We start from the raw sequence: 20,870 nt of genomic DNA, 5'->3' as shown, positions 1-20,870 counted from the left end.
ACCACCCCCTCCATCTGAGATGAAATCAGGAAGAGGGAGGGAAAAAATAAATGTTTTGCAAGCTCTGTTGATTGGGGTTTCTCTGTGCTCATTTACAAGAAACCCAGTTTCCTTCCTTGGCCCTCGGTCACTGCCTGATTCCTTGTAGGGTTTGTCAGAGCTCTCACGGTGAGGCAGGCCCGGAGCTCTTCTTCCACTGTCCCTACCCTTTCTCAGCTGCAAGCTTGCCCCTGCCTTCCCAGCCCCACAGCTGGCCCCATGGAGGGGCAGTTAAGGCTGCAGGCCACAAGCACAGAGATGCGTGCTCCTCTTTCTCCAGGAGACCCATCAGCCCTCTCCCGGCTGCATCCTAACAAAAGGTGGGACCGCAGAGAAGTCAGCCATCTTTCTGGGCTGTGCTTTCTGTCATCCTTAAAGTGGGTGAGGGCTGAGGGGAATCCAGGCCTAGTAGGGGCTCACCAGGGTGTCTCGGGTGAATGAAGATGGTGGTGGGAAAGTGCTTTGAAAATTAAAACACACTCATTCAGATGACAAGTTCCAGGTGACCTCCCAGAGACCAAAGGGGACTGGGGACCCCATTAAGCTCCCGGAAGTGCCCTCATGGCTCTAGAACATAGTCAGGGTGGGCTGCAGGCTTCCAGCGGTCGCCTTAGAGGGGGGCTGGCTCCTTTGCTAAGGTTGGGGGCCTTGCAGGAGGGACAGGCGGCTGTGGTTGGAGGGGTGCTCCCAGTCCCCTGTCCTCACCGCCTCCACCCGGCCCCAGCCCTCTGGGTTGTGGTTATGTGGCAAGAAGAGCACTACAGAAGCCCCAGTAGGGGAGGAGAGGTGGGGGAAGGGTTATGTCAAAGGGAACCTATTTTCCCAGCTGCCCTGACTCCCAGGGGCCTGGCCTGAGAAAGCTGAAAGAGCACCCCCTGGAGGTGCCTGCAGCCACCACACCCTCATCTCCAGAGCTCCAGGAACCAGGAGGAGGCAGAGTACTCCCGGGGAGGGGAAGAGAAGAACAAGTCAGTGATGGGGAAGACAGGCTGCAGGAACAAGGCCAAAGCCAAGTCAGGGGCAGCTCCTGAACCCCAGGGGGTACACTGTCAGCCACAGCCTAGGTGAAGACCTCAGAAGTTTCTGCGAACTGTAAGGGCACAGGCGAGAAGCTTTGCCTTGGGGCTTAGGCAGGTCACCTTCTTCCTCTGGGAAACGGGGACACCCTCCCTAGCACAAAGGGTCATCGTGGAAAGCCAGCGAGTTAACATAGGTGAAAGCTCTGTTACCTTCTAAGTGTGTTTTTAGATTTCCTGGTCAGATTTGTGTCTTTCAGGCTGAGGTCATGCATTAAGCATTCATGATATCTTTACCTAGATGGACAGGAAGAAAGGGAAATGGAGGTAGTGGGATGAAATGGACACTGAGGGGGACATAATCAACAATTATCAAACATGGTAGAGTGCAGAAACAAGTTTGACTATGGGGAGGGGGTGCATGAGTTTGGCTGGTGGGGGGGCCACAGGGAAATCAGGAGGATAAGTGCATAAGCCTCGATCCAACTGGGAGTCACTGTTGATTCTTGAGCAAGGGAGGGGCACAGAGCAAGCCATTTTCTAGGAAGATCAGTTTGATCTGACTGAGTGGAGGCGATGGAAGGGGACCAGCTGGGTGGCTGGAACCAAGGAGGTGACTCCCAGGGCCACCCTGAAGAAATAAAATGACAGAGGGTGGGGTCATATAGACTTGTAGAGACCCCAAGGTTGCAGCCAGTTCTTCCCATGAAAATGGTAAAAAGACAGAGATTAAGGCAGGAAGTATGACAAGAACATGAGTTCAGTTCAGACATTTTGAAGTTGGGATGATCTTAAAAAAAAAAAAAAAAAACAGCATTAATGATGGAACAAAAGACAGCCCAGAGAGTCACTTTTGCTAAACACACACATCCCCTGGCAGGAGGAGTTTCCATGAGCCTTCAGCAGCCAGAGAAACAGGCCTGGCCTGGTGAGGCTTGCATTCCCAACACTGTGGCAGGAAGGCACATGTGCTGAATGAAAGATGCTCTGCCACCCCACCCCTGCCCATAGGAAGTCTATCTGTTTCCATGGTGTATGTGTGGGGGGGGGCGTCGACAGACACACTGACCAGAGACTAATTAAATTTACTAGCGGTTTTTTTTAGAAGCTAGGGCCATCTGTGAGTAGGCACCAACAGGATATTAATTCAGATAACTTTTATTGGAGGGACAGTGTTCTTGGTCGAGGTCCCTGCCAGCACATGTCCTAGAAACAAATGCAGAGGCTCCCCACTCATATCGAGGGCTCCCCCAGCTGGACGGGGTGGCTCCAGGTTGAGACCTGCTGTTTCTTCCAAATGCCTCCTTCCCCTACGGGCCACTTTCCAGGTGAGCAGAAGCAAGGGGCAGTCCAGCATCCCACGCACAAAGGATAAGGTGGAAAAGAGCCCGCGGGTAGGGGTGGGCAGGCAGGGAGGGCAGCTCGAGCCCCAGTGTCACCGTGAGCTCTTGGGGCTCCTCCCCACACGACCGAAAGCCTCTCCTTGATTCAGTCTCAGGATGTGAAAGTTAAAACGGCCCTGAAAGATCAGCGCATCCATCCTTCCTGTCATCTGGCTTGAGTTCTCGAGGAAGAAGTGACTTGCTCAAGGTCACACAGCTAGTGGCGGTGACTCCTAGGTGACCTTTCTTCCTCCCCTCCTCATTGTCTCTAGGCAGCCTCAAAAAAGCCAACCCTTTCCTCTGGTGAGGACAGACAGCAGCCCGAGACTCAGGGCTGGCAAACAACAATGAGGCCACACATGTGCAGAACACATTTAACTTTTGCAATTATTTCCCCACCTCCGTGCCTTTGTTCACACCGTCCGCCAGGCCTGATATGCCCTTCCCCAATTTCTGCAGCTCCGATTCCCATCCGGCACTCAAGATCTGAAACAAATGTCATGTCCTTTTCAAAGCCTTACCTGCTTTCCCCTCACCTGATGAAGGCTCACCTCCCTCACCTCCTCTTCTTAATGCTTTATGTGCCAAATTCACCCCACCATCTGTTTTTATGTGGTTGGTGAGCTAAGGATGGTTTTTACATTTTTTTTAACGATCGGGGGGAAGAAGTCAAAAGAAGAATGATATTTCATGCCACAGGAGTATTATATGAAGTTCAAATTTCAGCGTCCACAAAGAAAGTTTTATTGACACGCAGCTATACGCATTCGTTTACGTATTGTCTGGGTGGGTTTTGCATCATGAGTTGTTGTGACAGAGTTCCCATGGGCCATAAAGCCTACATGATTTACTGTGTGGTCCTTTGAAAGAAAAGTTTGCTGACTCCTGGACTAAAGGCTTCACTCCCCTTCAGAGGGAATACATTCATCAAGTTCCTTTCAGAGAAGAATGTCACAGACTCAGAGGTGCCTGGAGGGAGCCGTGGAACATCAAATACAAACGCTAGATTTTCATCAGAATGTTCTGGCCCACGATGTGACCTTGAGTAAGTCACTTATGCTTTGTGGATCTCAGTTTCCTCAGCCGCACAACGAGGCGGGGGTGGAGGGGGGTGGGGTGGGGGTTGGCCAGCATGGCCTCAGGCCCTTTCTGGCCCTGTGATTTAGAGACTCAGCAGTGTCCTGCATTTCCAACTCACATACTTTTGAGCAGGCACCATTCTGATCATATTCTCTCAGAACAAGACCTCACAGAAGGTGCCCCTCCTCAGCTGTGGTTTTCCCTACCAAGTGGGCCCCCTCATTTATACCCACCTGCCCCCCCTGACCCTTCCCTTCTGCTACCCTTCTCTCTGAATTCTTCTCCCTGCAAAATGAAGATGGCCTCCTCTGAGAAGGAACCCCCACCTCAGTGGTCCAGGAGCTTCCACTGTGGCGGTAGGGGTGGGCAGAGCGAGAGAAGGACTCTCAGCTCTCCTTGGCTCCCAGAGGCCACGGCAGACAGGCAGGAGACAGGGCCAGCCCTCCCCGCACCCCTGCTCTGCCAGAGGAAACAGCCCCTCTCTGCCACTTCCTGTCCCAGGGGTTTCAGCAGTTTCCCCTTCAGGGCCTGCTGGCCCTCCCAGCCCCGCCCCTGCCCCACACAGGTCAGAGAGTGCAGAGAGGGGAGGGGCCCTGCGAGTGAGTGGGGAAGATCCCTCACAGGAAGGCTGAGGAGACAGTTGTCTACACAAGGGGACGTCCCAGCAGCTCTTCTGCCAGCCTGCTTGGGCCAGGGGAGCCAGGACCTGGGTGGGAGGTGGAGTTGTCTCCATAAACCCTCTCCTGTTAGCAGATACGTAGACGTGAGCTCATCACTTCACCAGGTGATCACCTCGGGGAGCAGAGTGCGCCTGCTGGGTAAAAGACTGGGCTGTAAATGCTGAGGTCAATGTCCACCTGGGCTGAGGGCCAGCCTTGGGCGGCTTCACATGGGGAGACGTGTTGAAGCAAGAATGCCTGGGGAAACCAGGCCAACCACAGGGGTTATTTCGGAGGAGCAGGTGACACTGAAATGAATGGCACATCATAACTGCATGATTTTGTCCCTAGCACTGAGGGTCAGAGGCAACAATGGAGAGTAAAGTATTCTATTACATGCGAGTCAAGGGTGGTGGCATTTTCTGGGTGATGGAACAGGAAGCTATCACATTCCATAGCCGCTGCTGATTTGGTGTGGTGACTTCTACTTGTAAATGCCTCGCAGTTGCCTTTACAAGGTGGGGCTCCTAGCAGTGGGGCTGGGTGCCCACAAGGGACTGGGGCAGGTGACCCAAGGCCATGGGTCAGAGAAGCAGTAGCCGCCTGAGGTTCTGCACGTCTGCCCAGTTGTTAGTTCTCCTGAAGACAGGTTGGAAGTACATGACAATGGTTCTAGAAGCCTCAATGCTTGGAATGAGGTCCTCATAGTGGGTAAATGCAACCACTTCAGCCCCCTGTGGTAATATTGTTCCATGAGGTTCAAGTAGCAGTGAAAAAAGCTAAGGAGATGCATAGAAATGATGGCTCTGAGAAGACCAACAAAAAAAGATGGTCTTGCTACCTCTCTCGGCTCTGAGAGATCATCTTCTTGGGCTTTTGACCAAGAGTCCCGCCCAAGCAGGCCTTCTGTCAAGAGAGCAATCTGGTTTTGCCCTCTGCCCTTTCCCTCTATGCCTCCAGGGCCAAAAAGAGCCAGCACCCCTGCCATAGGACCCATCGCCCATGAGGGGACTGCCTGCTCCGCCCCGTGAGTTGGAGTGAATACTGCTTCACAGCTGGCATGGAAGATGCGAAGGAAGTGTCAGAGACAACATCTGGACGTGCACCTGGGCCCCTGCCAGCCCTTCCCTACATCTGCAGTGCAAACCCAGGGCCAGGGCTTGGTTACGAGCCCGACTCAGAGCTGGTGGCACGTGTTTGGAAAGCACATCTGACTGGGCGGAGGAGGTGGAAGCACTTGAGATTGCTGCCAGCTCAGGGCCAGCGCTTGCGGGGTTGGCACCAATCTGAGCTAGGGCTGGGCCCAGGGTGGCGGGTGTGGCCGCCGTGGCCTCAGCCACGGGCCTGTGGCGGGAGGGGCAGGGGGGCATGGGTACTTGTTTAAAGCGGGCAAGGTTTTCCTCTTGTGCCCTCGGATATCACTCCAGGCTGCTTCCTCTGCTTCTGGGGCAGGGGACCAAAGAGTAACCATTACAGGGAGACAGGACAGCACGGATTTATATCTACCAGGTAAGAGCGTGGGCTTGATGTCATGCCAGGCACTTTCCATAGGCTATCTCTTTTCATTCTTACAACATCCCAAAGTAGCTAGTCAGTGGCAGAGCCCAGGTTTGAAGTCAGGCTTATTTCCAACTACTGTGCTCTTTGAACTGTTTTCAGTTACATGTATTTTGGTAGTAATCCTGTTTTAATAGTTCCATTTTACAAACAGCACAAGTGAGGCCTAGAAAAGATGAGGTAACATGACCAATGTCACACTGCCTGTCAAGAATGGAGGCAGAACTCAAACCCAGGTCCGTGTGACCTCAATGTCTGTGCTCTTCCCACGCAGCCCCATGCTGGCGACCATCTGCTCAGAGCCCTAACTCTATACCCAGTATTGAAGGCTCAGAGCCCCTATGAGATCCTTCCCTTCAGGCTCCATGTGATAAGTGAAACCTATCCTGGGCAAAGATGCACCAAAATGGAGACGAGTTGAGCCCTTGTGGAGGATAAGTACTGTGGAGTAGGAGTGATGAAGTTTCTGGTGATGAAGGAGTCCTGTACCTTAGGAGCCTGTTTCCAGAGAGTTCTTGGCTCCAGACCCGGAGTGGCCTAGACATGGTCCCTACCCCATAAACACACACTTGCTCTCGACTTACACATAATTTAAGTCTGGGTTCTTATCTCAGGGTGTTGGTTCACCTGTTTACTCAAACATTTATGGAAAGTCAGAGCTGAACACCTCATAGGTGCCAGGTCTGTGGCCTGGGGCCTATCGTTGGGCCCACCCTATTCTCTGTGGTAAGGTCTATTCGCAGATAAGTCCCCGGTAAGCTGGGTTAGCGCATCTGCCTAAACAATATTACTAGGGTTTTCTCTTTTTTTTAATTTTTTTGGGTTTTTTTTCCCCCCTCAAAACACTTCTATAGCAAGTGTCTCTTCAAAATTGAGGCTTAGAGGTTGGGGGAAAAGGGCAAGTGACTGCTAATGGGTATAGAGTTTCTTTATGGGGTGATGAAGCTAGAACTGCTCAGGCCACACTCCAGGTCTTCTTCTGATGCCAAGGCTCTCTTCCTCCCACCAGCCTCAGCATAACCCTGAGCAACCATAACTGCTGAAGTTCTGTGAGTGTGCAAGGCAGCCCTATGCATGGCGTCCCCTGTGGTGGCGGGGTCTTAAGCAACAGGGTAGGAGTAGAAAATGCTCTAGAGCTGGGCCTTTAACCTAGGTCTCCATGAGCATGGCCAGGTCCCTGCCCCTCTCTGAACCCCAGCATCCCCATTTGTTAAGTGAAGTGAGTTGAGTTTGGTGATCCTTTACAAAAGGTTCCACCAGCTCTGACTCTTTGCAGTTCTCATTATAAAGCACTGCAGAATGGAAGAGACCGGCATGTCGAATACCAGATTTTTCTTGGAGTGCTGCAGGGAGCTGGCTGCGATTAGGGGTTCCAGCTGATGCTCCTCACAGGCATGGTGACAACCAGGACCTTCCCGCGAAAGTCACAAGCTCTCTGAGGACTCCGCGGCTCGGTTTCTCTATGGGGGGATGGGGGTGGCTCGGACCTGATATCACTCCTCCCCACCCGCTGCCCCTGCCCACCCGCAGTGCTAGGTGGTAGAATAACCCTTCATGAGACCCAATGATCACATCCTTTGGCGATGTCGTGAACCAGGTTCTTGGCCGAGCTCCCAGGCCACCCCCAGTTGGCGCGGAGCTTGCCTCCGCGGTGGAGGGAGCGATCACTGCCGGCCACCAATCTAGTCCCCGCTGGACAGGATGTTTCCACATCAAGCCCCACTTCCTGCAGCTAGGCCTGGGCTCCGGTTTCCCCCTTCTCCTGCCATCTGGTCGCCTGCCCTCTGCCCCTTCCTCTTGCTGGGTGTTTACAGGCTGCCTTATCAGCCTGGGGAATCTGGGCCTCACCCAGTCGGCTGCCCCGCCCCGCCCGGCGCGGCCCGCCCCGCCCAGGGCCCTACCTGCTGTGGTTTCGTCACTCCAGGCAGGCACCCCTACATCCCCTCCCCACCGCAGGCAGGCAGGGGGTGTGGATGAAGGCTTGCAGCCTGCCAGAGTGAGACCTGAATATTCATAGCAAGTCATCCACCTGGTCCAGGCTTTCTCTATTGTCATGGTCTCTATCTGCAGGCTATGGGGATAGAAATGAGGCCCTCGGGCTGCAGAGGCGGCCAAGTTTGGCCTGGAGAGCCTCCACCGACAGTTCTGTTCTCAGCCACCCAGAAATAAGCAGTGCGGGGGCAGGGGGCAGCACAAGGGTGGGAGGCTCCGAGGCTGTTTTGTTTTTGTTTTTAACTGAACAGTACTCCATGCTCCAGGTGAGGCGGGGGAGGAGGCTTGCAGACTGAGTCTGGTGGAGGAGGGAAGGCTAGGGAAACTGTGGGCACAGACTTGGGGGCCTCCTGGGTTCCACCGTTGTCTACAGCTCACCCTGGGATCTGGTCGCCCACCCAAAGGCTAGGACGAGGCCTGAGCTAACCACTGAGCAAGTCCGATGACTTCCCCTCAGAGTACAATGGCTTAGATTTTTCCATTAAATGAGGTTGAATCAAGGAAGGAGACAGTGGGGGACAATGGGTGAATGAACATCAGGAGGTGATGGATTTCTTTTCCAGCACTTTGGGCTAAAACCTTGAAACTTCAAGTTCTGACCTGTCCCTAGCCAGCTCCCACAGGGACAGAGCCCGCTTGCTAAAGCTGACCAATCCCCATAGCCAGAATCAAAGCCACAATCCAAACCCGGATCCTCCCTCATCTTTCGGGCGCTTCACTGAGAAGTCAATTAAAATATGTTCAGGCGGTAGATTGCAGGCATTCACGGTATAGAAAAAAAAATGCCATACTTCAAAGAACTTTTGTGAAACTGTGTTTTTCTAGGTCTCTGAGATAGAATTTAATAGTTTGGGGCACTTGGGTGGGAAAGTTTGGAAAAACTCTGCTCAGGCAATTTTGCCATTAATGGGCTATGTAACCACAGGCATGCCATGTCACATGGCTCTCACAGCCCCGGGCTTCCCCCGCCCCCCTCCACCATAGATTTCATGCTACTCAGAGCTTCTCACAAGCTTACTGACCCTAGTAGCAGTCGGGGCTCCACAGGTCATCCCACCTCCCCAGGAACAGCTTCCCACCACTCAAAAATAATAAACCATTTAGTGTTAATGTGTTAATGGGTGATACTGGGTTAATGTGTCACCTCTCTCCTCAACACATTTTCATTTTAAAAGGCCATCTGGAGCTACCCTGCTTTAACCTAAGGAGTGGCTCTGCGGGTTAATAGGGGGGCAGGTGAGCGAGGGAGTGTTTCTTGCTGACTCTGCCTCCCGTCATACCATTAACCCTGGAGCAGGCCTTCCCCATCTCCTCCCCATGCCTGTAGTTTCTGTTGGGAAGCTGTATAGAGGGGATGTGAAAGTCTTTGAAAAGCTAACCAGGCCTGGGGCAGCAGAAAGCCCATTTGACTGGGCATGAGGAAGAGTAAGTTCCAGTCAGGGCCCTGCCTCTGCCGAGCTCCTCCCCTAGCCTCTGAGCTGGCGCCAGCTCCTACTCCAGGGCACACATTTAGATCTATGGCTGTGGCCACACCAGCCATGCTCAGCAGGGCTTTACAGTCCAAGCTCATCTGCTTGGTTTCCAAAGGTCTTTCACAGTCTGACCCCACCCTACCTACTCAGCCTCGTTTCCCATGATTTCCCAACTCAAGCCTGGGCTTCAAGCCCAGTGGTCTCCTCATGGTCCCCTGAGGGAACATTCCAGGCTCATTCACGGAGTTTCTCAGGCCTGCCAGGCCCTCGCTGCTCTGTTTTACTTAATCAAACAGTGCCCATCCAGCAAGGTCCCAACCAAGTTCCCCAAATCCATGGAGCTGGTTTTGCCCTGATAACTAGTGTCCACACCCATGGGGCCCCCTTCTAAACTCCCAGAGCCCTTAAATTCCAGCACAAAATCTCTTAATCCCAGGCAATCTCGAATTGCTCTTTAATTATTTCATGTGTATGTCTTATTTCCCCAACAGGCTGTAAAATTCATGGGATCAAGGTCTATTTTATCTTCTCCTGACTCTAACACAGGTCTGGGCATTCATGAACTAAGCCCATGTAAATTCTCAGCCCAAGCGAAATCTCTGGAATAGAGACCCCGAGTTCTGCTAGATCTGAGGGCTATAGTCTAGGGGTGGGGATAGGAATAGAATTAGGGAGCAAAGGGCCCCAGACTCAAATATTACTTGTCTTCCCTTGCTCCAGGCCTCTACTAAGGAAAACACATACCAGCTAGAGTCATTTATTCCAAACATCATCAAGAAGGCAGTTGATCAATCAGGTCATCATCAAAGCACTCTCTCTTTGTACAAACCACAGTGTTTCTACCCAGTGAATATGGGGTGCTGGTCTGATCACTGAACCCTCGGGAAAGACTTCAAAACACTGGATCAGTTCTAAGAGCTAAAATGATTCAAGAGAATGGGATTCAAAGATAACTTTTTTTTTAAAGAGGCCTTTTGTTTGCTAGACAGACAAGGTTGAAAAGGGATATGACTGGCATCTAGAAAATGATAATCGTGGAACACCACACCAAAAATAGGTATAAACAAAGGGCAAATAATAAATGGTCCTATTTTGCAAATGCATGGTAAGGTTAAGGAACTCTTTACTGAAGGGTATCAATGAAAAGATTAAGCATCTTCTAAAAATGACAGTAGCATTAGGCTCATCCATGATTATAAAATAAGATCACAATAGCACAGCTAAACATATCTGTTATAACTATTATTGTAAATAGAATAAATTCTCAAGTATTAAAGGAACATGATATTATAAATAATCCACAAGGATATATTGCACAGCACAGGGAATATAGCCACTATTTTATAATAACTCTAAATAGCGTATAACCTTTAAAAATTGTGACTCACTATGTTGTACACCTGAAACTTATATGCAACCCACTCCAGTATTCTTGCCTGGAAAATTCCATGGACACAGGGGCCTGGCAGGCTGCAGTCCATGGGGTGCAAAAGAGTCAGACACAACTTAGTGACTAAACAACAATATATCAATAAAAAATTATATTGACAATCTGATTCTAAAATTCATATGGAATTGCAAGTGACTTAAAATAGGCAAAACAACTTTGGTTTCTTTGTTCTTTTTTTTTGGCTGTGCCATGCAGAATATGGAATCCTAGTTCCTCAACCAGGGATTGAACTCAGGTCCCCTCCACTGAAAGCTTGGAGTCTTAACCACTGGACTGCCAGGGAAGTCCCAAAAACAACTTGGATAAAGAACAAAGTTGGGGGACTAATACTATCTGATTTCAAGAATGATTATAAAGCTACAGTAATCAAAACAATTGGTATTGGCATAAAGATAAACAAATAGATCAATCTACAGAACAGAATATAGAGTCCAGAAATAAGCTCACATAAGCTGGATGAAAGGACAACTGTAATAGACTAGTGATAGCTTTTTCAACAAGTGGTGTTGGAATAACCGGATACCCATATTTTAAAAGAAATCAAATGAATTTGTATGGCTCACCATAGAGAAAATTTAACTTGAAATTGATCGAAGACCAAAATGTAAAACCTAAATCTATAAAACTTCTAAAAGAAACTGTAAGACAAAATATTTGAGACCTAGGGCTAAGCAAAGCATTCCAAGATACAACACCAAAAGCACGATCCATAAAAGTCAAAATTGATTGATTGGACGTTATCAAAATTAAAAACTTCTGCTCTTCACTGTGAAATGAATGAAAAGATAAGGCACATACTCAGACAAACTCTTTGCAAAGCATGTATCTGATAAAGGTCTCCTACCTAGATGATATAAAGAATTCTCAAAACTCAACTACAAGAAAACAAAAAAGTCCATTAAAAACAGGCAGAAAATTGAATAGATACATCACCAAAGTAGATATATAGATGACAAATAACAACATGAAAAGATGTTCTACATCATCAGTCATTAGGGAAACACAAATTGAAACCACAATGAGATACCACTGTACACCTATTAGAATGACTAAAATTCTAAGACTGCCCACACCAAGTGTTAGCAAGGATGTGGAGCAAGTGGCACTTTAATAAATTGCTGATGGGAATGTAAAATGGTACAATGACTTTGGAAAACAGATTGATAGTTTCTTAAAAAGTTGAACCTACAACTACTATATGATCCAGCCATTCCACTCCTAGGTATTTGACCAAGAGAAAAAGACACATATAGCCATAGAAAGATTTGTACAAAGATGTTCACTGAAGCTTTGCTTGTAATAGCCAAAAACTAGAAAAAAATCACAACCACCACCAAATGTCCATCAACTGATGAACAGATCAACAGTATATGGTATTATCCAGACAATGGAATTCTACTTAGCAATAAAAAGGAATGAAATATTGATGTAGAAAACAACATGGATGGATCTTAAAATAAATGTGCTGGATGAAAGAAGCCAAACAAGGAGAGAACACATTCTATATGATTCCACTTATATAAAACTCTAGAAAATGCAAACTATTACAGTGAGTACTGAATAAGCCCTAGAACTCAAATGCACAGTGTAGTAAATGTAAACAACAATATTGTATTAACAATCATTAAGCTTGGTAAGAGACTAGAACTTAATCATTCCAATCACTAAATAGAGAGAATAATTATGCAATAACAGAACTGCTAATTATCACTATGATATATAATCATATCAAATTACCATGTCGTACACCTTAACTTTACACAATGTTATATGTCAAATACAGATGGTCCACAACTCAGTGATGGTTCACTCAAGACTTTTCAACTTTACAATGGCGTAAAAACGTTACACATTCACTAGAAACCCTACTTCAAATTTTGAATTTTGATCTTCTGTGATCACAAGGGTAAACAACCAATACACTTACAACCATTCTGTACCCAGACAACCATTCTGTTTTTCACTTTCAGTACAGTATTCTATATATTAGATGAGACACTCAACACTAATACTCTGGCCACCTGATGTGAAGAGCCAACTCATTGGAAGAGACCCTGATGCTGGGAAAGATTGTGAGCAGGAGGAAAAGGGGGTGACAGAAGATGAGATGGTTGGACAGCATCACCAACTCAGTGGACATGGATTTGAGCAAACTCTGGGAGATAGTGATGGACAGAGGAGCCTGGCACGCTGCAGTCCATGGGGTCATGAAGAGTCAGACACAACCTAGTGACTCAACGACAACAACAGTATTCAATAAATTACATGAGATATTCAACACTTTATCATAAAATAAACTTTGTGTTAGATGATTTTGCCCAACTCTAATTTAATATAAGTGTTCTGAGCACATTTAATGTAAGCTAGGCTAAGCTATGGCACTCAGCAGGTTAGGTGTATTAGATGTATTTTCAACTTCTGATTGGTTTATCAGGATGTAACTGTATCAGAAGTCAAAGAAGATCTGTACATTTCAATTAAAAAATGCATACTAATCGACAGTCACAGTAAGTAGATAAGTAGTTGCTCAGGACGAGAAAGGATTGCAAAGGGGTGCAAGGAAACTCTTGGGGGTGATTAGTTTCATGAGTATATACATATGTCAAATATTATCAAATCGTACACTTTAAATATGTGCAGTTTATTGTGTGTCAACATTGCCTCAATAAAACTGTAAAAGAGAAAGAAAAAGGTCCTCAGATTGGGTAAAATAACAACGGCATTTACTATGTAATTTTAGCAAATAATATTATTGCATAATTTAACTATGCAGTAATATCACCATATGACAGCAGTGAAGACAAAAGAAGCAAGAATACGCATGCTTTCCTGGAAAACACATTCCTTGGTGCCACCCGTGGAGATGAATTCTGAACCTGGGAAGTTACTGAGTGTGCTGACTCGAATGTGTTTTGTTCTTTTTATCTTTGGCTCACTCTCATGCCTACTTCATTGTCCCACCGAGCCTGGAAGGCCCCTAGAACTCAGCCAATGTGCTCTCTTTCCTCTTTTGAAAGGCCATGTGCCCTCTCACCTCCAGGAAGCCTCCCCCAATTAAGCTAAGGAGGGAGAAGAAAGATCTTCCTCTAGGTATGCCCTCCTTGAACCCATTATCACCTATTCTCCACACCTTAAGTGCCACAGGCTTGTTGGCACTTCAGCTCTTGCCTGCTGTGAAGCTAAGTGCATGTGTATGACCAGAGCTCCAGAGTCGGGTTTAGGCCCACAGGGGCCTGGACCTACTGTGTTTTTTTAGGATCAGGGTGGCGCCAAGACAGTGGTCACTTAATGAGACAGGTGTTTTCTGTGCATGGATTCTCACAGAATCAGTAGAGCTAAACTAGCCTCTCTGGGGGCGTTATGGAAAAAAGGCATTATCTGCTAAATCTATGTCTTAAGTACCTCCTTGTTATCAGGTCATCAGGAATCTGGGGAGGTTAAGACTAATTGCCCACTCTCCCATCCCTCAAGGCCTAGGGGCGGGGACCAAGGGACAGAGTGAAGTGGTTCAGGGGTGGTTCAAGGGTGGTCTAGGGCCTCTGCCCCTGTGGGTGGCCACAGGCACCTCAAGCAAACACAACCCATTTGTGAGCAGATGGAAGCTCCAAGTTACTTTCTGGGAGGCCTTTGGAATGGGAATGGCCTCCCAGCCCCCCAGGAACTCCTCTAGGCAAAGGCAGGGTCCCAGCCCCAAGCCAAGGCCTCAGTTCTAGTGAAAGAAGGGAGAAAGTGAGCAGTGGTTGGCCAGTCCGCTCCCAGAATTCTACACTCAGTAGGGTAAGAACAACAAACTGATGATTGCTAAATACTTGCCAGGGGTGGAACATGAGGCCTCCTCTCAAAGGAACAAATTCACTCTTATTCCTGCAGCGAATGAATATCGAGATGAACATGGTGACGAGATAAAGATGGCAAAGTTAAGATTTTACTACACACACACACACACACACACACACACACACACCCCTTCTTCCACATCCCTCTTTATCTTGTGTGATGGCAGAGTTAACAAAAAGTTAGCAGAAAGATGTAGAAAATCTCCCTCTTGCTTTTATGAATGAGCACTGCGTTCCCTGCCAGCGCTGCCAGAGAAGTAGTTGATCCCTGGAGCCTGGTAAAGTCAAGGGTGTGGGAGGAGGAAACGATAAGAACAACAACAACAACAATAATAGCCACAGAATAATAGCAGCTCACACTTACTGGGTGGTTTCCGTGTGCCAGGCATCATGCACAGCGCTTTACGGGCATTATTTCATTTAACCCTCACTCCAACCCTGGGAGGCGGGCACTGAGACTTCGAGTGATTACGTGATCAGTCCACAGTCACACAGCTATTAAGTGACAGGCCTGGGATATGAATGCAGAGAGCCTGTGCTCTTCCTCCTCGGGACAATACCACAGAATAGCGTTCTAGAGAAGAATATAGGGCTCGACTGGAAGAGGAAGGGAGCTTTGGGAAGGGCAGGTAGAGTGAGAAGTGAGAAATGGCAGCACTGGGACTCGAGAAGATGGGAACCTAGGGCAAAGCTTCCTCAGTCTGGGCAAGTTGTTTAACCTCTTTCTTCTTGTTGGTCTGGCTGAGAAATGTTCTGGCACTTTCCCTGGCCGACCCTCTTGCATCTGCCAGGGAAAGTGCTGCTCCCTGCTGCTTGACCCTCCTCATCACCCTGGGTGAGGAGGCTGGGTGGGGTCTCTGCCAAGAAACTCACCTTAGGACACAGTTTCCCCAGATGAGAAGTCAGGGCACTCTGGTGTGTCTCTGGTTTTGCAACGCGCTGGCTGGGGAGGGCGATGCCCACAGGGCAGAGAGAGGAAGACTGATCCCTGGCGGGGAGGGGGGTGGTATACGTGTGTCCAGGTGTTTTCATCCAGTTAAATCCAACAAGGATCAAGTCTCCCCATTGCATCCAGCCAGAAGAGATACAAAAGTCACAGAACAACTACACAGCTAGTCCTTGCCCTTGCCCAGGGGGTCCGGACAGAAACATATGGGACTCTCTAGACCTTTTAGCTCTTGGCTGGCTGAGAAAATGAAAATCTCCATCCTCTACCTGAACCTCTGGGCTGCCAGAGAAATCCCAGGACGCTGGGGAAAGTGAGACTCAACCAGTCAGTGCTGGTTGTGCACACCTGTGGTAGGGCAGTCATCCTGTCCCTTTGGTGCCCTCCGTCTCTCTTTTCCTCCTCTCTCCCCTCCAGGGCCTGCGCGTGGTCGGGGGACGGGATGGGGGAAGTTCAAAATGAAATCCCCTCCGCCTGGGAGAGCCTGGCCACCCTTCGTGTCGCATCCACCCGCGCTGGGCTCTCCACTTTGTGTATCCCCCGGAGTGGAGCTCGGGCTTTGCACCAAGCCACCCACACTGGCTGTCCTGATCTTTTATGGGACACGCATTCGCCAAATGATTACCGAGGCTTCGAAGGTCAGTATGCAGCCAGGGAAGAGAAAGGCGGCTTTTCTCCCTTTTCTGCCTAGCTGGATCTCCCCTACACCGCCCCACCCCTTCAAGGTCTAGCTCAGAGCCGAGGCCGCACAAAGCCTGTCTTCCCTCTTCCTCCAGCTGCTGATCTCCGAGCCCGGCCGCCTCTGGCCCCTGCTCCAAGGAGCACAATTTAGCACCTGACCAGCCACAGTCCTGGCAGCTTGTCCTCGCCTCTGATTGTTTTCAATGTCTTAGTCATCTCCCGCCACCCCCTTCCCTTGTCTCCCCCACAGCGCCTAGCAAGGGTTGGGCACACAGTAGGTGTTAATAAATGTCTGTTGAATTGAAACTCAGCGGCTCCTATGAGGTCAGAACCGTCATAAGCACCCCGACCAGCAGTTCCTTGGCAACCAGCTCTGGGGTCCGAGCTACAGGGCATAAGCGGAGAGGCCGCTATTACAGGCCATGCAAGACTCAGCGGCTGGAGATTTGCAGGCAGGTTGGTGTTGATGAGAAAAGCCCCTGACCCCTAGGAAAGCGCTCATGGGATTCTGGGTACCTTGCATGAGTTTCTTTTCTCCCCTGCAGAACTAGTTTTCAGCCTGAAAACCACAAAGGGAATAAATTGGCAGTGAAGCCAGAAACCTCTTTGCAGCTTAGAAATCCTGGAGAGAGAACCAAGCCTGGGTTGGGGTCAGGCCCAAGCCTGAGGGGAGAAGGCTGCCCAAGACCCTTCTGAGCTCGGTGGGGGACCTCAGGGTGGGGGCTGGGGGCATGGCAAGTAGGGGGGTTAGAGGGGCATCTGGGGGTGGCCTTAAGTAATGCCATCCTGTCCTGGAACCCAACAAATCACAGCACTAGATGCTTGCCACCTGTGGTTCACACAAGAACTGGGTCTCCCCATCCCTCTTGTTCACCCAAATCTCAGGGCAGGCCTCTGTCCAGGGGTAGAATCCTGACCAGAGCCCAGCCTGGGTCCCCAGACACGGAGGAGGCTCCAAGTCTGGGGTATCTGGCTCCCCACACTGGCTTTGAACTATGGTTATTTATATAGATGACCTAGCAATCCTCTCTGGTCCTCTCCCACATCCCCTGCCCCGACTCTGGCCCACACCGGAAGGTACACACAGTTCACACTGGTGTCTTCTTCACCTCGGCAATCCCCTCGCTCATAGCTCAGTTGGTAAAGAATCCACCTGCAATGCAGGAGACCCCATTTTGATTCCTGGGTTGGGAAGATCCCCTGGAGAAGGGATAGGCTACCCACTCCAGTATTCTTGGGCTTCCCTTGTGGCTCAGCTGGTAAAGAATCCACCTGCAATGCGGGAGACCTGGGTTCAATCCCTGGGTTGGGAAGATCCCCTGGAGAAGGGAAAGGCTACCACCCCAGTATTCTGGCCTGGAGAATTCCATGGACTATACAGTCCATGGGGTCACAAAGAGTCGGAGGTGACTGAGCGACTTTCACTTTCACTTTTTACTTTCAGTGCTGGGACTGGTTCTCAGCAAATGCTTGCTGAGTTAAATCTGAGTTTTAGGCCCCATATTAGACAATACCGTAAGGCTAGCTTGCGCTTATGGTTCTAAATAAACAGCTTATATGTATTGACATATTTGATCATTGGCAAAATCTTATGAGGTAGGTCTGATTTGACAGATGAGGAAACTGAGGCATACAATTGACTGGGGTCACACAGTAAATAACAGAGCTGGGATTTAGACGCAGACAGTCTGGCTCTAGGGATTGGAGGCAAAATGAAAATGTTGAGGGGAGAGAAGGGGGTTGGCAAGGACCAAGGCCAAACTTCTGCGCAGGGATTTCCCTGGGAAAGCAATCCCCTCAGCCTGCGTCTGGCTGGGCCTCTGAGGGAGGCCCTGAATTTTGCAGGCTAGGAACATTTCGGACATCCCATTAATCAGGCCCATGAATGAGAGGTCACAGCACCCTCATTTTGAGATTCCAATACAGGACAGAGGAGACAGAAGCCCACCACTTAGCTCCAGGCACCGAGAGGACTGCTTTCAGGCCTCCAGCTTGTCCAGGGGTGGGCGCCAGTTCCTGAGCAACGGCGGCGCAAACAGTGCAGCATTGGGACGGATGCCAGACATAGTTGCAAACAAGCCACTCCTTCGGCTCACAGCTAGAGGCTGGGTGAGGGTGGCAACGTGGAGCCTGCTCAACGCCCACCCCCACCCCACACACACCTCCCCAGGTTTGAACCCAGAGACAACCACTTGTAAGGCAGCCTCTTCCCTACACTGACCAGGAGAGGAAGTCCTCCAGGATAGTTAAGTCCTTCGCTTAACTCAGGAGAGCTCCCCTTCAGGCTGGTACTGCCAAGGGTCCGCGGAATTAATGGTTGAGAAAACACCTTCGAACCGGTAAAACCCTACTGTTAACTGTGAGGAGGAATTTGCATTCTAGTCGTGCAAACGGGACCCTGAGTATTTTCAGTCCCAATGTGTCCCGTCTCCCCAAAGCAGAGAGCCAGAGCTAATCCCTTCACCGACTCCCCCAACCTGGCACTAGGACCAGGGGTCAGCCCGCTGGGGGTGAGTCCCTCATGGGCGTGCCCACCAGCTGTTGGGGCCGAGCAGTGGTGGCTCAGGCCCTGGGGCGGTGACTTCACTTCCGCTCCGACCTCCCCAGCACTCCTCCCCTATGAGGCCCCACCAGGCCAAAATCGAGAAGTCCAAGGTTAACTGTTCCTCCCCACTTTAAGAGCTAATTAAAATGATTAGCCACAATGAAGTGTCAAACATTAACCAGAAGAAGCTGCAGGACCAGACAGGCCTCTATCTCGGGCAGAGATGAGGGTCAGGACCATCAAATCCCACGGCTGGGATGTGGGGGGGAAGTGGGGAGGTCGGGATGGGGGGCGCGGGGGGCGAGGGAGAACCTGGCCGAGGCGCGGAGGGGATTAGGGGGTTAGGAGGTGACCCTGGTCAGGAAGGCCGGGCAGGGAGGGCAGGGCGACAGAGTTAGGTAGGGTGCGATGGAGGGACAGGCAATCCGAAAAGCAGCCGCCTCAGCAGTCTCCCAAAGCAAGGCGCGGTCGGCAGGGGACCCGGCGCTGCGCGGCTGCCGAGTCCACGAGCTGGAGGTAGAGGAGGGAACACAGAGGCGGGAGAGCCCGGGAGAGCGGGAACGCGGGAGCGGGAAGGCTGGCGGCCGGCTCACACGGAAACTCCGGCCCCTGCCAAGAGGTCTCTATTTTGGCGATCCAATTATCCAAGTCATAGGTGTGTGTGTGTGTGTGTGTGTGTGTGTGTGCGCGCGCGCGCGCGCGTGTGTGTGTAGAGAGAGAGAAAAAGAGAGAGTGCGTTACCCTAAGGCGCCTGGTCCCAGAAGCCCTAGGGGCCGCCAGATCAATCTAGCAGCTCCGCCACAAGGAGGCCGACCGCCTGCCCTCGGGCACCGAGCTGCCGAGCTGCTGGGGCGGGCTGTCACAACCGGCCCTATCACGGACCCCGGGCTGCCCCGGGAGTGGGCAAACCCGCCCCCACCCCGACAGGGGAAATCGACTGGGCTTCCAACCCGGGACCGGCAGCCCGGGTTCCCCAGAGCACACGCGGTGGGGCGAGGCAAGGGCGGGACGCAACACGCCACAGCTCTCCCACCCTTCCCTGGGCCCCCCAGCCCCTAATGCCCCGGGGCCCCGGCGTCCCCGTTCCCGCTCTCCGGCAAACTTTCTGAGGGCCCCGAAGGCTCGGAGAACCGGCGCCATCGACGTACCTGAGACTGCGGGGGCTCCGTCGCGGGGCCGGGGTCGACCGCCGCGGTTCCCTCCCCACTCGGAGAGCCGAGACGCGGGGTCCCCAGCCCGGCCGGCCCGCCTTCTCCCCCTCAGAAGCCGGGCCGGGCGAGTGGCGCCGGGACTTCGGCGCCGGCGAAAGGAGAAGTGGAAGTTGAGCTCGGCGCCGGGTCGGTCCCCGCGGCCGCCGGGGCCACCGTTCCCCTCCTTCCTCCCCTCCCTCCTCTCCTCCCTGCCCGCCGGCCCCCGCGGCCCCGCGCCCGTGACTCACCTCGGCGCCGGGGCAGGCTGGTCCGGGCGGGCGAGGCGCAGGGCTCTCCCACACGTCGCGCCGCCAATGGCAAGTTGGAGGGCGAGATGCAAATACCAGGTGAGACGGCGGCGCCCCCTTATAAGACGACTCCGGGGGGCGGGGTGGAGTGCCCGGGGAGCCCGGACGCCAGGCCGAGGGAGGGGGCGGCTGAGGCGCCCGCGGAGGGGGCGCGAGCCAACGGAGACCTGCGCCGAGACAACCGAGCGAAAGGGGAAATTGCGCTAGAGACACACACGTCCCCGCAGGCGGCGGCTGGGGCGGGCGCGAAGGAGGCAGGGCGGGAGGGAGGGAAGAGCCGGAGGGAGGGACCGACGGGAGGGACGGCGGGCGGGCGGGGTGGGGGAGGGCGAGAGGGAGGGACGAGGCGTCTTGGTGGAAACAGCGCCCCTCCACCCCCGGCCCGCCGCGGTCGCCAGCACGGCAGGGGGAGCCGTGCCAGGGGCCCGCGCGGCCTCTCCTTCCCCTCCCGGCTCGCTGGCCCCCGGGGGACGGCGAGAACCCGGCTCCCGAGGAGCTCGCGTCGCGCGCCCAGCGCCCCCCACGTGGCGCGTCCCGGGGCCCGCAGCTCCGGCCGGGATGCCCCACACCGTGTCTCATAGAAAAACAAAAACAAAATCACTCCATTCCCGGGGGACTCCGGATGGCTATATCCGGCCCCCTCGGTTCCTCGCGCTTACCGGCTTTGGCCTCAGCCCGGCGCTCCCGACTGTTATTGAGCGCCTGCCGTGCGGCGGA

At 51.7% G+C, this 20,870-nt stretch overlaps 1 protein-coding gene across 2 annotated transcripts in view; it reads right to left on the bottom strand.

Moving 5' to 3' along the window:
* The window catches only part of ELF4 (E74 like ETS transcription factor 4), a 37,133-nt gene extending 16,735 nt beyond the window's left edge, over positions 1-20,398 (bottom strand). Inside the window, exon 1 of one of the 2 annotated variants that reach the window (XM_043460141.1) lies at positions 20,094-20,398. The gene's annotated coding sequence lies outside the window, so the exon portion shown is untranslated. Of the gene's footprint in view, positions 1-19,803; positions 20,009-20,093 lie in introns of those variants that run through there. The other variant, XM_043460142.1, reaches the window with a different exon arrangement.
* Positions 20,399-20,870: the final 472 nt, after the last annotated feature.

Source organism: Cervus canadensis, chromosome X (assembly GCF_019320065.1).
Source record: "Cervus canadensis isolate Bull #8, Minnesota chromosome X, ASM1932006v1, whole genome shotgun sequence".
Lineage (NCBI taxonomy): Eukaryota > Metazoa > Chordata > Mammalia > Artiodactyla > Cervidae > Cervus > Cervus canadensis.
The sequence above is the reverse complement of the archived record's forward strand: the minus strand, read 5'-3'. Positions and strand labels throughout refer to the sequence as shown.